Raw genomic sequence first — 15,908 nt, forward strand, 5'->3', positions numbered from 1 at the left:
TAACATAAATAATAATATTCGTTTCAAAAGTTGCTCACAGTTTCTTTAACATGACACGAAAAGAATCGAAAAAGAAATTCAACACATTGCTATTATTAATTTATCTAAATTCATAAAGAAAAAAATTATTATACGTATAATTGTCGTTACAAACTGTTAAGATAATTGTGCGAAAATTCTTGCATTTGTTAGCTCTTACAGTCCTCGGACTTGTGTGGATGATATGTTTCCGAAAGTCAGATGGTACCTCGCCAGACTCATACATTCTACACAACAACGTGAATACTTGTTACGTTTCCACTTACCCCAATGATTTTAGAAATTCTAATGGAATGTTATCTATCCCTGCTGCCTTATTTGATCTTAAGTCCTCCAAGGCTCTGTTAAATTCTGATTCTAATACTGGATACCCTATCTCTTCTAAATGGACTCCTGTTTCTTCTACTATTACATCAGAGAAATCTTCCTCCTCATCGAGGCCTTCAATGTACTCCTTCCACCTATCCGCTCTCTTTTCTGCATTTAACAATGGAATTCCCATTGCACTCTTAATGATACCACCCTTGCTTTTAATTTCACAGAAGGTTGTTCTGACTTTATACGCTGAGACAACCCCTATGACAATCATTTGTTTTTCGATTTCTTCACATTTCTCAGTCATCCACTTCGTCTTAGCTTCCCTGCACTTCCTATTTATTTAATTCCTCAGCGACTTGAGTTCTCGAATTTCCCTTCTTTCATAGATCAACTGAAACATTTATTCTGTTACCCATGGTTTCTTCGCTGTTACATCCTTTGTACCTACGGTTTTCTTTCCAACTTCTGTTGTGATTGCCCTTTTTAGAAATGCCCATTCCTCTTCAACCTTATGGCCTATTGAGCTCTTCCGTATCCCACTTCTTTGCTAATTCAGTCTTTCTGACTAAATTTGTTAACTTCAGCCTACTCTTCATCACTACTACATTGTGTCTGTATCTGCTTCTGGGTACGTCGTTCAATCGAGTATCTGATTTCGAATCTCTGTCTGAGCATGATGTAGTCTAAGTGAAATCTTCCCGTGTCATCCGACCTTTTCCGAGTATATCTCTTCCTCTTGTGATTCTTGAACAGAGTATTCGCTATTACTAGCTGAAATTTATTACAGAACTCAATTAATCTTCCTTATCTCTCATTCGTTGTGCCAAGCCCATATTCTCCTGTAACCTTTGTTTCTTACTCCTTCCCTACAACTGCATTCCAGTCCTCTATTAGATTTTCATCTCCCTTTACGTATTGTATTACCCTTTCAGTATCCTCATATACCTTTTCTATCTTTTCGTCCTCAGCTTCGGATGTCGGCATGTATACTTGCATTATCGATGTCGGTTTCGGCTTGTTGTCGATTCTGATAAGAACAACCCTATCATTGAACTGTTCACAGTAACACACACTCCGCTCTATCTTCCTATCCATAGCGAATCCTACTCCCATTATATCAATTTCTGCTGCTGTTGATGTTACTCTATACTCATCTGACCAGAACTCATGTCTTCTTTCCATTTCACTTCACTGACCCCTACTATATTTAGATTAAGCCTTTTCATTTCCCTTTTCAGATATTCTAGCTTCCCTGTCACGTTCAAGCTTCTGCAATTCCACGCCGCGACTCGTAGAATGTAATCTTTTCGTTTGTTATCCAATTTTCTTCTCATGGTCACTTCCTCCTTGGCCGTCCCCTCCAGGAGATCCGAATGGGGGACTATTCCGGAATCTTTTGCTAGTGGAGAGATCATTATGACACTTTTTCTATCATAGGCCACATGTCCTGTGGATACACGGTCTTTAATACATTGGTTTCCATTGCTACTGCATCCTCATGCCGTTGATCATTGCTGATTCTTCCACCTTTTGTTTCAATTTCCCACCCCAAGGGCAAGATAGTCTCCTGAAAGTCTGTCCGCTCCTCCGCCCTCTTTGATAAGGCCGTTGACAGAATGAGGATAACTTCTTATGCAAGAAGTCTTCGGCCACCAACACTGATTTTTAGTTAAAATTTAAGCCGTGGCGGGTTTAGTAACCAGGACCGATGACGGTTTGATTGCTAATCAAAGACGCTACCGCTTTTTATCGTTGCATTCGTTCACTCTTTTTATTACATAGGGCAGCTAACCCTCTGACCGAACACGTTGAGCTACTGTGCCGGATTTTTCAGATGTCCACTAGATCCAATTTCATGCATGCTTCTACTTCTTCACTTTTTTTGCTCTATCCATTCCTGTTTTGCCATCTTTTACTTCTTGACACACTAATTTTTTATCGGCTTTTGCCTCCTTTTGTTATATTTTCACATTTCTTTCTTTGTCAATCAAATGAAATATCTCGTGTTTATCCAAGCACTTCTACTGGGCCATGTAGTTGTTCCCATGCTGCCTTCACCACTACACCATCTCTCATATTACCCATTGGTCTTCTAGTGTGCTCTCCTCGGCTGTTTCAGTCAATAATCGACGAATGCTCCCTTTGAAATTCCCAAAAGCACCGGTTCTTTCAACTTATACAGGTCACATCACTTGAATAACGTATTTTTCTGCAATTTTTCTGTTCTTATCTGCAACTTATAACCAGTAAATTAGAATTCTTATCAATACCAGAAAAAATCTGTAGTGTAAAATCTTATCTTGCAAATCTCTGTCTTATGATGATATAATCTGTGACAAAAGCTATCTGTCTCCAGGTTACTTCCACATATACAACATTCTTCCATGATTCTTAAACTAAGTGTCAGTGAAGATGAAATTACGCTCCATGCAAATTTCTGCCAGGTAACACCGTCTTTCATTCATTTCCTTCAGTCCACGTTCTCCAAGTATTTTTTCTTCTCTTCCTTTCTCTATTACCGAATTCCAGTCAGCTATCACAATTAAATTTTCGTTTCCCTTGACGATCTGGATAATGTCCTTTATCTCTTCATACATTCTTTGACTCTCTTCATCACCTGCGTACCTAGTTTGCATATACACTTTTGCTACTAACGTGCATGTTGCCTTTAGGTATATGTTGGCTAGGATACTGCGTTTACTATGTTTTAATAGTTGTTTACCTGCCTTCCTATTTTTTATTCCTTATTAGGGCTATTCATGTATTACCCATATTTCATTTTCTGTCGTTAACCCTTTACTGACCTGACCAGGAGACCTGTTCATTCTGCCACTTTGTTTCACTAATGCACCTTATATCTAATTTCAACCTACCCATTTGCCTTTTTTAATTCTCTAAGCTGCCTACGCCTGTTAAAGGATCTAACATCCCACGTTCTGATCTGTAGAACGCCAGTTTATTTTTTCCTGATGACCACATTCTTATGAGTAGTACCCTTACAGAGCTCATAACGATCGGCTCTTCACCTCTGGAATATTTTGCAATGAATTGATCCGGATATCCTGGAGAAATACAGGGTGATTATAATTAAGCTTCGGCGACCGAAGTGGCCGTGCGGTTAAAGGCGCTGCAGTCTGGAACCGCAAGACCGCTACGGTCGCAGGTTCGAATCCTGCCTCGGGCATGGATGTTTGTGATGTCCTTAGGTTAGTTAGGTTTAACTAGTTCTAAATTCTAGGGGCCTAATGACCTCAGCAGTTGAGTCCCATAGTGCTCAGAGCCATTTTTTTAATTAAGCTTTTGCTACTTGAGTCAGCGCAGACAGAGCGCTATTTTCCTCGTGAATACTCAGTTCTATAGGAATAATGTTCAGACTGTGTGCTGCATGATTTGCGTTGCCTGTACTGTTAGTATCATCATTTGCCGTTAGGCGCAGGTACTACAACGGCGACGTACGGTTTAGATATAAACATCAATATGCATTACAGTCGCAGACAGTGAACATGGGTCTGGGAAAGACAAGCAGAGTTTTACTCGTAAAGCTGTTTTATCAAAACAACTGCAGTAGTGCTGCTACTCTTCGCGAGCATCGACGCATCAAAGGAAAACGGAGAGGTCCTCATTCCTCACCGGAGTTGAAGAACATGATTCGGAAGTTCGAATTACCTAGTGATTTGGGATTTGCTCCTGGGAGAGGCCAACGACCAATTGCGTCACAGATTGCTGAAGAAGTTACTGCTGCCATGGGCGACGCAAGCAGTGCTATGTCGCGACGGCCGAACAGTCATTGTCCAACGTTGTTTCGTGCAGCAGTAGGAAAATTTATGGTATGGTTCCAGGCTGTCGTGTACGCAGATGGTCATCACTTTGAGTACCGTTTGTAACATGGTACGCAAGTAACAAATATTACCTTCTCACGTGGAAATTAAAACATATTTCTTTCACTGGTTTATTCGTTATTTCTCTTCAGCGTGTCGTTACAAATGTTTCGTCAGAGTTTCACTGTTCCACGTTCACTCGTTTGTCATGTTGGCCCTCTCAAGTAGCGAAAGTTTAATTACAACCGCCCTCTACCATGGCTGCAGTTTCCCCTTGGTTTCTGCCGTTCGCCGCACCAACACAACAAGACCATGTTGGCTAATGTTAAGGTCCTTGCAACTACTGAAAAGGTTGCTGTCGCCTTCAGGAACCACACGTTAGTCTGGCCTCTCCACAGGCATTTCATCCACGGTAAGGCTGTCTGTATCGTTGAGGCACACAAGACCTCGCAAAGTTCACAGTTGATGGAAGGGCCAAATTGGGATATCACATCATTATTGATTAGAAGTTTTCTTTGGTGGATTTACCATATTTTTGTCTCCTATAGGTGGTGCATGGTTGCCCCATTGTCTGTCATCGAGTACTCCCGTTCTTCATCTACAAAACGTTGTTTTTTTTCACCAAGATTTTAGTTAGCGTTTATTTAGCTAAAAGCATTCTACAATTGAAAAAAGTATAATACCCCAATACTTCTTACAATGTCGAAAACATGGCGATAAAAAATGTTCAAATGTGTGTGAAATATTATGGGACTTAACTGCTAAGGTCATCAGTCCCTAAGCTTACACACTACTTAATCTAAATTATCCTAAGGCCAAACACACACAGCCATGTCCGAGAGAGGACTCGAACCTCCGCCGGGACCAGTCGCACAGTCCATGACTGCAACGCCTTAGACCGCTCGACTAATCCCGCGCGGCCATGGCGATAAATTGTCGGCATCTTAATTTTATATCCCTTAAATTGTTACTTAGCGAAAGTGAAATAGGGAAATCGATGATATTTTCGCCATTTTCACCGTGTTCACAGTCACAGACTTCGCGTACATTTAGAGAGAATAAAGTATATAATCCACTGTCCTTTGTGTGAAAAACAATACAGAGGGGAGTTACTCACTCATTTGAAAGTATTAAGGTGGAATGTCCTTCAGCGCAACAGATGAACTTACCAAAAACTTTATTAAGAAAGAATCTAGCTTTATCTCCTCTCACTCGCTTCCTTCTCTGTCTATCTTTTCACTATATCTCTTCCTCTGTCACAGAAGTCCTCCTCCCCCTCTATCTCCCCCAACTCCCTTCTTCTTCATCATCTTCTTTTTCTTCTTTTCTTCTTCTTTTTCTTCTTCTTCTTCTTTTTCTTCTTCTTCTTTTCGCTCTTGATATAAGACGAATAGATTGCGGCGTTGACATCTTTAAAAGTCTTATACCATCTCTGTTTTCCTCATCTTTTGAGATGGGTACATGCAGCTCGGTTAATTCGTTGTTCTCTTTGTTCCAGCCACGTCGTCACAAGGGGCGACAACCTGTTTCTACGATGCTGTGGAAGCATTCAGAAGACGAGAAAGCCGGAAAGCAGTCTTCGTATACTGTAATAAATTTCAGTAAGCAATTATATTCCATTATGTCATGTAAAGCTTATGAAAGACAAAAAATTTTCTGAAACTGCAATAAATATCAGCCAGTGATTATAAATGTTTGTGCCAGAGTTAATTTTCATCAGTTTCACATACTTTCCTTTAAAAAATCTTGGAGAGACTAAAATACCATATCAAAACATAATAAAAATTTTCATTTCTGGCATATAACATACTACAGTAATATGAGGCTAAATATACTATTTGATTTAGATAACAGCACTGAAAACTTTCAGCAGGTTGTTCATCTACATCTACATTTATACTCCGCAAGCCACCCAACGATGTGTGGCGGAGGGCACTTTACGTGCCACTGTCATTACCTCCCTTTTCTGTTCCAGTGAAGTATGGTTCGCAGGTAGAACGACTGCCGGAAAGCCTCCGTGCGCGCTCGAATCTCTCTAATTTTACATTCGTGATCTCCTCGGGAGGTATAAGCAGGGGGAAGCAATATATTCGATACCTCATCCAGAAACACACCCTCTCGAAACCTGGACAGCAACCTACACCGCGATGCAGAGCGCCTCTCTTGCAGAGACTGCCACTTGAGTTTGCTAAACATCTCCGTAACGCTATCACGCTTACCAAATAACCCTATGACGAAACGCGTCGCTCTTCTTTGGATCTTCTCTATCTCCTCTGTCAACCCGATCTGGTACGGATCCCACACTGATAATCAATACTCAAGTATAGGTCGAACGAGTGTTTTGTAAGCCACTTCCTTTGTTGATGGACTACATTTTCTAAGGACTCTCCCAATGAATCTCAGCCTGGTACCCGCCTTACCAACAATTAATTTTATATGATCATTCCACTTCAAATCGTTCCGCATACATACTCCCAGATATTTTACAGAAGTAACTGCTACCAGTGTTTATTCCACAATCATATAATCATACAATAAAGGATCCTTCTTTCTATGTATTCGCAATACATTACATTTGTCTATGTTAAGGGTTAGTTGCCACTCCCTGCATCAAGTGCCTATCCGCTGCAAATCTTCCTGCATTTCGCTACAATTTTCTAATGCTGCAACTTCTCTGTATACTACAGCATCATCCGCAAAAAGCCGCATGGAACTTCCGACGCTATCTACTAGGTCATTTATATACACTCCTGGAAATTGAAATAAGAACACCGCGAATTCATTGTCCCAGGAATGGGAAACTTTATTGACACATTCCTGGGGTCAGATACATCACATGATCACACTGACAGAACCACAGGCACATAGACACAGGCAACAGAGCATGCACAATGTCGGCACTAGTACAGTGTATATCCACCTTTCGCAGCATTGCAGGCTGCTATTCTCCCATGGAGACGATCGTAGAGATGCTGGATGTAGTCCTGTGGAACGGCTTGCCATGCCATTTCCACCTGGCGCCTCAGTTGGACCAGCGTTCGTACTGGACGTGCAGACCGCGTGAGACGATGCTTCATCCAGTCCCAAACATGCTCAATGGGGGACAGATCCGGAGATCTTGCTGGCCAGGGTAGTTGACTTACACCTTCTAGAGCACGTTGGGTGGCACGGGATACATGCGGACGTGCATTGTCCTGTTGGAACAGCAAGTTCCCTTGCCGGTCTAGGAATGGTAGAACGATGGGTTCGATGACGGTTTGGATGTACCGTGCACTATTCAGTGTCCCCTCGACGATCACCAGTGGTGTACGGCCAGTGTAGGAGATCGCTCCCCACACCATGATGCCGGGTGTTGGCCCTGTGTGCCTCGGTCGTATGCAGTCCTGATTGTGGCGCTCACCTGCACGGCGCCAAACACGCATACGACCATCATTGGCACCAAGGCAGAAGCGACTCTCATCGCTGAAGACGACACGTCGCCATTCGTCCCTCCATTCACGCCTGTCGTGACCCCACTGGAGGCGGGCTGCACGATGTTGGGGCGTGAGCGGAAGACGGCCTAACGGTGTGCGAGACCGTAGCCCAGCTTCATGGAGACGGTTGCGAATGGTCCTCGCCGATACCCCAGGAGCAACAGTGTCCCTAATTTGCTGGGAAGTGGCGGTGCGGTCCCCTACGGCACTGCGTAGGATCCTACGTCTTGGCGTGCATCCGTGCGTCGCTGCGGTCCGGTCCCAGGTCGACGGGCACGTGCACCTTCCGCCGACCACTGGCGACAACATCGATGTACTGTGGAGACCTCACGCCCCACGTGTTGAGCAATTCGGCGGTACGTCCGCCCGTCCTCCCGCATGCCCACTATACGCCCTCGCTCAAAGTCCGTCAACTGCCCATACGGTTCACGTCCACACTGTCGCGGCATGCTACCAGTGTTAAAGACTGCGATGGAGCTCCGTATGCCACGGCAAACTGGCTGACACTGACGGCGGCGGTGCACAAATGCTGCGCAGCTAGCGCCATTCGACGGCCAACACCGCGGTTCCTGGTGTGTCCGCTGTGCCGTGCGTGTGGTCATTGCTTGTACAGCCCTCTCGCAGTGTCCGGAGCAAGTATGGTGGGTCTGACACACCGGTGTCAATGTGTTCTTTTTTCCATTTCCAGGAGTGTATATTGTGAAAAGCAATGGTCCCATAACACTCCCCTGTGGCACGCCAGAGGTTACTTTAACGTCTGTAGACGTCTCTCCATTGAGAACAACATGCTGTGTTCTGTTTGCTAAAAACTCTTCAATCCAGCCACACAGCTGGTCTGATATTCCGTAGGCTCTTACTTTGTTTATCAGGCGACAGTGCGGAACTGTATCGAACGCCTTCCACAAGTCAAGGAAAATGGCATCTACCTAGGAGCCTGTATCTAATATTTTCTGCGTCTCATGAACAAATAAAGGGAGTTGGGTCTCACACGATCGCTGTTTCCGGAATCCATGTTGATTCCTACAGAGTAGATTCTGGGTTTCCAGAAATGACATGATACGCGAGCAAAAAACATGTTCCAAGATTCTACAACAGATCGATGTCAGAGATATAGGCCTATAGTTTTGCACATCTGCTCGATGACCCTTCTTGAAAACTGGGACTACCTGTGCTCTTTTCCAATCATTTGGAACCTTCCGTTCCTCTAGAGACTTGCGGTACACGGCTGTTAGAAGGGTGGCAAGTTCTTTCGCGTACTCTGTGTAGAATCGAATTGGTATCCCGCCAGGTCCAGTGGACTTTCCTCTGTTGATCGTCTGATTTAATATGACTACACTTAGTTACCCTTGCTTTACTTTTGTCAAAAAAAGCCAGCCATTCCACCCACATCTCTTCTAAGTCCTTCGCCGTTTCTGACCGAATGACAACGTCAGTGACAAAATTGAGGGTCTTATTTCTTCTAACTGAACCTTAATTTCCACTCCAGTTTACAGCTTAACGGCATTCCTCTTTCATTAATCATTATTAAGCGTACATCTGCATTACCCCTACAAGTGTTTGCGCTGATAGCTTTGTAATGTCCTGTACTTCCTGCCACCGGAACCCTCGATTGTGGCTGTACCTACTGTACAGCTACCTGTGTCGTTGAAGCACGCAAGTCGCTCCTCCTCGGCAAGGTAATGTTGTGTCATTCGAGCGATAGCCAAGGGACCAGAAGTCATGGAATAAGAAGTGGAAAAGCCGTGGATCTCTGAATAGACACTCAAACTTACAGAGGGAGCTTTTCTACATAAGTACGTATTCATAAATATATAGCACATCATGAGCACACCCTTTGTATTCTGAGCATCCTAACTTCAAAATTTCAAAGAGTGTAGTCTAGTCACTAATGTCAAAAGCTGTCTCTAAATCTAAAAACGCTATAAAAGCAGCTTTGCCTGTTTTCAGACTGACCTCTAAGATAAGAAGTAGAGTAGGTATTGCCTCGCCGTGCGGGATTAACCGAGCGGACGACGGCACGGTAGCTCAGCGTGTTCGGTCAGAGAGCCGGTTGGCATCTGTAATAAAAAAAATACTGAGTGGAAGGAAAAAAAAACCGGTCTGGGTGCTGCAGTCATGGACTGTGCGGCAGGTCCTGGCGGAGGTTCGAGTCCTCCCTCGAGCATGGGTGTGTGTGTTTGTCCTTAGGATAATTTAGGTTAAGTAATGTGTAAGCTTTGGGACTGATGACCTTAGGAGTTGAGTCCCATAAGATTTCACACTCTTTTTCTTTTTCTTTTCTTTCTTTCCTTTTTTATAGGTATTGCCTCGCTTGTTCCTACGTATCTCCGGAACCATTCTAGCAGTTTTACCATTCTTCTGTAAACAATTTACGTCAATACTTTGCAGCAATGACTTAGTAGATTGATGGCTCGGTAATATTCACTCCTGTCGACAGCTGCCTCTTTTATAATTGGAATATAATACCCCAATACTTCTTACAATGTCTAAAACATGTCGATAAAAAATGTTCAAATGTGTGTGAAATATTATGGGACTTAACTGCTAAGGTCATCAGTCCCTAAACTTACACACTACTTAATCTAAATCATCCTAAGGCCAAACACACACAGCAATGACTTCTTAAAGTCTAAGTGTATTTCCCCCATCTCATACATCTTGCACATCCGTGGAATAGTTCTGTTATGGCTGATTCAGCCCAGGATATCGAGAATTCTGTGAGAATGTCGTTGGCTCCAGTAATCTTTTCTCTGTTTAGGTCATTCAATCCTCTATCGAATTCTCACAGTATCATATCTGACATCTCGTCCTCACCTGCTTTCTCTTCTTTTTCTCAAGTTCGTTTCCCTTATAGAGACCCCTCCGTACGTATCTTCCGCTATTTAACGTTCCCTTCTTTGCTTCGTGTTGGCTTGCAATATGATCTCTTGATATTCATACAGCTGCTTCTCTTTTCTCCAAAGGTCTGTTCGCTTTTCCTGTACCTTCTCATATACTTCACATCTTCTGCCTTCTTCTGCATGTTTTAATTAAATTCCGTAGCGATTTGACGTGCATTCTCTGTTAAATATATTCTGTATCAATAGACTGCCTTGTAATTTTAGTGGGCCTTGGTTTGCTTATAATCACTTTTCTCGATGTGCTTGGCAATGTAAGCTTCCCAACGCATACTGCTAATGAATATCTCTTTCATTGAAAGGGCTCAATATGAACCGCTCTCACAAAATCTGAGATAACCTTGTGCCTCACCTTATTGCCAGATTCTAGTTCTTTCCATTTCATTCCTCTTTTCTGACATTTCACTGCCATATTAATCACGTAGCCTCTGGAGAAGCAGAGTGCGCCTGGCTTTGTCTATTTTTGCCCCTTTTATGCATTCCGCTTACCTCTTAATTTTGTCACTGTATGTGTGTTAGTATGTGTAATTCAGAGGATACGATCGATCTGATATTTGTTCCAATGTATTCACAGGGCTTTGTACGGTTAGGTTTGTGGGGATAGGTTTTTTAATCTGCGGACCACTCGGGGAAAAATCAGACACACAGGTAAATCACGGAGAGTGTATGTTACGTTTCGCTGCATACATAAGCATAGACTTTCGTCTTCAGATAGTGACCATTAAACTTGGTGTCTTTTGGTAGTCCTTGCAATGTGAACTTGAAGGATATCATTTTCTTTGAGTTTCCTTTTTCTTACTGTTCGCATAATTCATACTATCTGTTCGATTTCTTCAAGTTTTAGTGGCGTGTTCTTTGTAAAAACTGCCTGATTTTTGGCCATCAGCTAACAATGTGTCCTGGGTACGCATATTACTGGAGTGCTGAAACTTCCTGGCAGATTGTGTGCCGGACCGAGACTCGAACTCGGGACCTTTGGTTTTCGCGGGCAAGTGCTCTACCGCGGAGTGAAAATCTCATTTTGCAAACATCCCCCAGGCTGTGGCTAAGCCATGTCTCCGCAATATCCTTTCTTCCAGGAGTGATAGTTCTGCAAGGTCCGCAGAAGAGGCGACGAGAAACTGGCAGAATTGAAGCTGTGAGGACGGGGCGTGAGTCGTGCTTGGGTAGCTCAGATGGTAGAGCACTTGCCCGCGAAAGGCAAAGACTCCGAGTTCGAGTCTCGGTCCTGCGCACGTTAATCTGCCAGGAAGTTTCATATCAGCAAACACTCATCTGCAGAGTGAAAACCTCATCCTACTAGAGTGCTGCTCAAGGCGCCACCCGAGATCGTCCTTATATAAGCAAGATGGTTAAGTATATTTGCGGGGAATTTCTGTCAGTTAATTATTTTTATATTCTTGTGCCCTCATATGTACCGGTGGTCGAGTCCACTAATCCACCCAGCTAGCTTAGAGTGAGTGGTTGGACCCATGCATGCGTCTCGTCCGAATTGTTCATGAGTACACCCCTTCTGGTGCCTGTTTCATCCTCCGATCCTCATAGAGCGGGCTGTGCTTAATTATGTTCCATCCTCTCCATTTTTCGTTGCTTTGTAGGAAAGTTTTGTTCAGTTGATAGCGTGACATATCAGACCGTTTTTACATTCTTACTTGGTTGGGTATTGTAGAGAAAGGATTTCATTAGTAGTGTCAATGAATATATCAGTCTTGTGTTCAATAGATTTTTGTATGAATATTTATAAACTAGCGTTTCGCCTCCGTTTCCCCTACCAATCCTTTTGTAGCCACCCAAAACAGTACTGTTTGAATTTGAGCATTGTGAACATAGACTATCAACAGGTAGCTGGGTCTCATGCAAGCGAAAGCGCAGATTTCAATTCTCACGACCTCATTTTGTCCTACTGGGTGTATTCACACCAGTATTCAGTTGATTCCTATAATCTTTATCCCTTGTGCGTCAGAAACAGACCTACTATTAAACAATTTTCAGGGCCTACTACACCAAATACTAATTAGTTTTTCCGATTGGAATACAAGGTGGCGAAGATTATGCGGGCGAGCGATAGCATACTACATCGGACAGTCGTAGGGTTTCGAAAGCTAATTCAAAAAACGTAATGTCAGCTTTCAGCCTTTCTAGAAAAACTACGCTATTTCGACTAGTGTAACACTCCTCACGATTAGGTGCAGCTTTTCATCAGCTGTTGAGCTGCATTGTACATCATGATAAATACATAATTCATGCAGAAAACTTTGTGGGCAGGGTAGCCACAAACTGAATATATCATTTTCAAGATAATACCGCTTCAGTTCTAAGAATTTATAAACACGATCTGTTTCGCAGCGTTTTAGTTGCATAATCGGGTGCAATTTGTAAAAATAATAGACAAAATCTCACGAAAGACAAGAAAACGCAGCTAAAATGAAAAGATATACGAATAGAACTACAAAAACAAGGCCTTTTCTCATCGAGAAAAGCGAATAAGATAACCCAGAGTTCAATTGGAAAATAAAATGAAACAGGTTGGAACGCCCCATCATACCTAGGACGGACGAAAGCTAAAATAAGAACTTCTTAATAACAAACTATCTGGTAGGTAAAATACTAGTATATTCCACTCACCATAAGTAGCAGTATCCGGTGGGCTAACGGGTCCCCATATAATGAAAAAGTGGTCAAAAACCGACCGTAAATGATTATCTATGTGATTATGTAAAATTAAGTGGCTTTGGTCCCTCATTTGCTTAAAGACATTGAAAAACATACTGGTATAAACCCAAGTTATTCGATCTTATATTACGGTTCATTCTCCCAAAAAATCCAATTTAAAACTATATTAAGGCTTATTACGAAACTGACATGAACCGAAACAAGGCGGAATAGCCAGTCGTACCCAAAAACCTCAGTCGGAAAAAGCAACGCAGTGCAAAGACGGATGGCAAGAGGCTGCACTTAACCACCGCAAGCACGCGCACTGGATGTTTACGCACAAGCGGCGCGTCGAGACTGAAGTGCGGAAGCGCCATCTAGCGACATTGAGGGAAGGTTGCTGTGGAGCACGCATGCGCATCCCCGGATAGCTAGGCATGTAGAACGATGGATGGGCTAATGAGAAAGAGAATATGTTGAAACCGACGGAAATTCTTACAAACTGTTATAAATGTCAATGTTGCCTATAAAAAAACAGTATGTTAATGGTTATAAAACGGTTCGAAAATGCTAGATATTTAAACTTCTAAACTATGACGTACAACCATAATTTTTAATCATTAACAAAACACCCTCTATACGCTTTACAAGGATCGTGCTTGGTTTAAAATCCAGTGAAGAATTAATAACTCACAATGTAAGGTAATGTATTTTTTTAAAAAAATGGCACCCGGAGCGAATCTGGCACAGACTGGTTAAAATAGACGAATTGACCGAGTTAGGGCCATAAGGAGGATTGGATGAAAGCAGATAAATTCTATCCCCTGAAGTATCAATCGCCAAAACAGGATGATACAAGTTAGTAAAAAAACACAATAGAACGAAGAAAAACAGGAGATAACTAACCGTTGGCATAAGCAATCCTTAAACGTTGATAATTTCAATGGAATTCGTTGTAGTTAACTGTCATGATTCAGAAATCACACTTCTAATGCACATTTTCTAATATTTATGACATTGAATGATAGCAGCGAAATGCAGATATTGTGCTCGTTAAAAGTACTCATGTCATTTTTTAAGCCTGACAAGGAAGACTGGTGGATGGTATATTTACAAGGGTCCAGATAGAGGAATAAAAAGGCAGATAACATACATTCTAGAAGTAGTAATATCCGTAACAACTTGTCATGTATCTATGAGGGAAACATGTGAATCCCATTCGAGTGATAGTTAAGGGGTCAAATGTCGTAATAACTACCATAAAAATAGAACACAAAATGTTGTGTATCTATAAACTGATACTCCAAAGCATCACAGGTGCAAACTACTACGATAATCTATTCTAGAGAATGAAATGAAACGCCAATAGTAAAAGTGTCTTAACAAAGGAACTGTCAGGACGAGCAAGCAAAATCAAAATTCATGTGAAAGACTTGTGAAAATGGGGAAAACATGATTGTAAGAAATAAATGTGGAGAACTGCCATAACAAAAGTAATTTCCTGGAATATAGAGAATGAATATATAGCTAACATATGCTCCAGGAACACAGTAATTATGAAAAAGAAGATACTGCACATCTTCATTACATTTTGGCTGGCTTTTCGTGTCGCAGTAGTAAGGCAGCATTTCGTATTTGGAAGCTTCCTTTTAACTAATGGAAAGTCTCTTATAGTTAAATATAAGACTGTGATTTAAGTTAGACTTCATTTTAGGAAGCAGTTACATTGAGTATTATACTGTTTTAATTCACTTGAGGCTATTTTACAGTTTACAGTATTACCACCACCAATTTCAGACAGCTGTTGACTACCAATACACAACAAATTGCAGACTGTATAGCTCCATACTAATAACTCAACTTTCGATAAATCCTGAGCCTGAATAAAACATAATACACAGTGGTATACTGACACATTTTACATCACACATTTCATTTCATTTTAATAATATTGCGTTTGTACAAAGTTTCTTCAGTCGTTAAAAACTCACATACATCACAAAATATTACTCGTACAACATGTATTTCGAACAGACTTTATGATCTGTGACACAGTGCCACCTTCGTTTTATGAATATTTATAAAATATTAAGTAGAGTAATTTATAATTATAAACCACGTTAAAGTATTACAGTTCGCTTGCTTATACGAGGTCTATTAAAAAAAATCCGGAACATTCGTAATTTCGCACCAACGGTTTGTTGGAGCGAAATGCTGCTGGCATCCCTGCAAACGCGTGTGTTTAATGTGTAGCTGCCGGAAGTTTCATTGTTGTATGTCTGTTAGCTATTGTTCGGTGCTGCATTGAGTAGAACATTGCGTGAACAGTTGGCGTCTTTCGAGATGGCAGAGTTAGAAGAGCAACGCGTCTGCATTAAATTTTGCTTTAAACCTAAGAAACCCTTTACAGAAACACAGCAAATGATGCGGTATGCCTACGGTGGTGAGTGCATAAGCTGTACTCGGTGTTACGAATGGTTCACACGTTTTAAAATGACCGGACGGAAGTTAAAGATGACGCCCTTCGATGTCTACCGACGACGCTCATGTCAGGTACGTCGACAAAACTAGTGGCAATTGAAGATTGATTATCTGAGAGATTACAGAGGAAATTTTAGCATATTGCAGCCCCGTCAGCAACTGTGATAGACTAATATTTTGAGGAATCAGCCTCAGTTGCACATATTTTCTAGTCTTTACCAGGTTTCGGC

This window comes from Schistocerca piceifrons, chromosome 8 (assembly GCF_021461385.2).
Source record: "Schistocerca piceifrons isolate TAMUIC-IGC-003096 chromosome 8, iqSchPice1.1, whole genome shotgun sequence".
Taxonomy (NCBI): Eukaryota; Metazoa; Arthropoda; class Insecta; order Orthoptera; family Acrididae; genus Schistocerca; species Schistocerca piceifrons.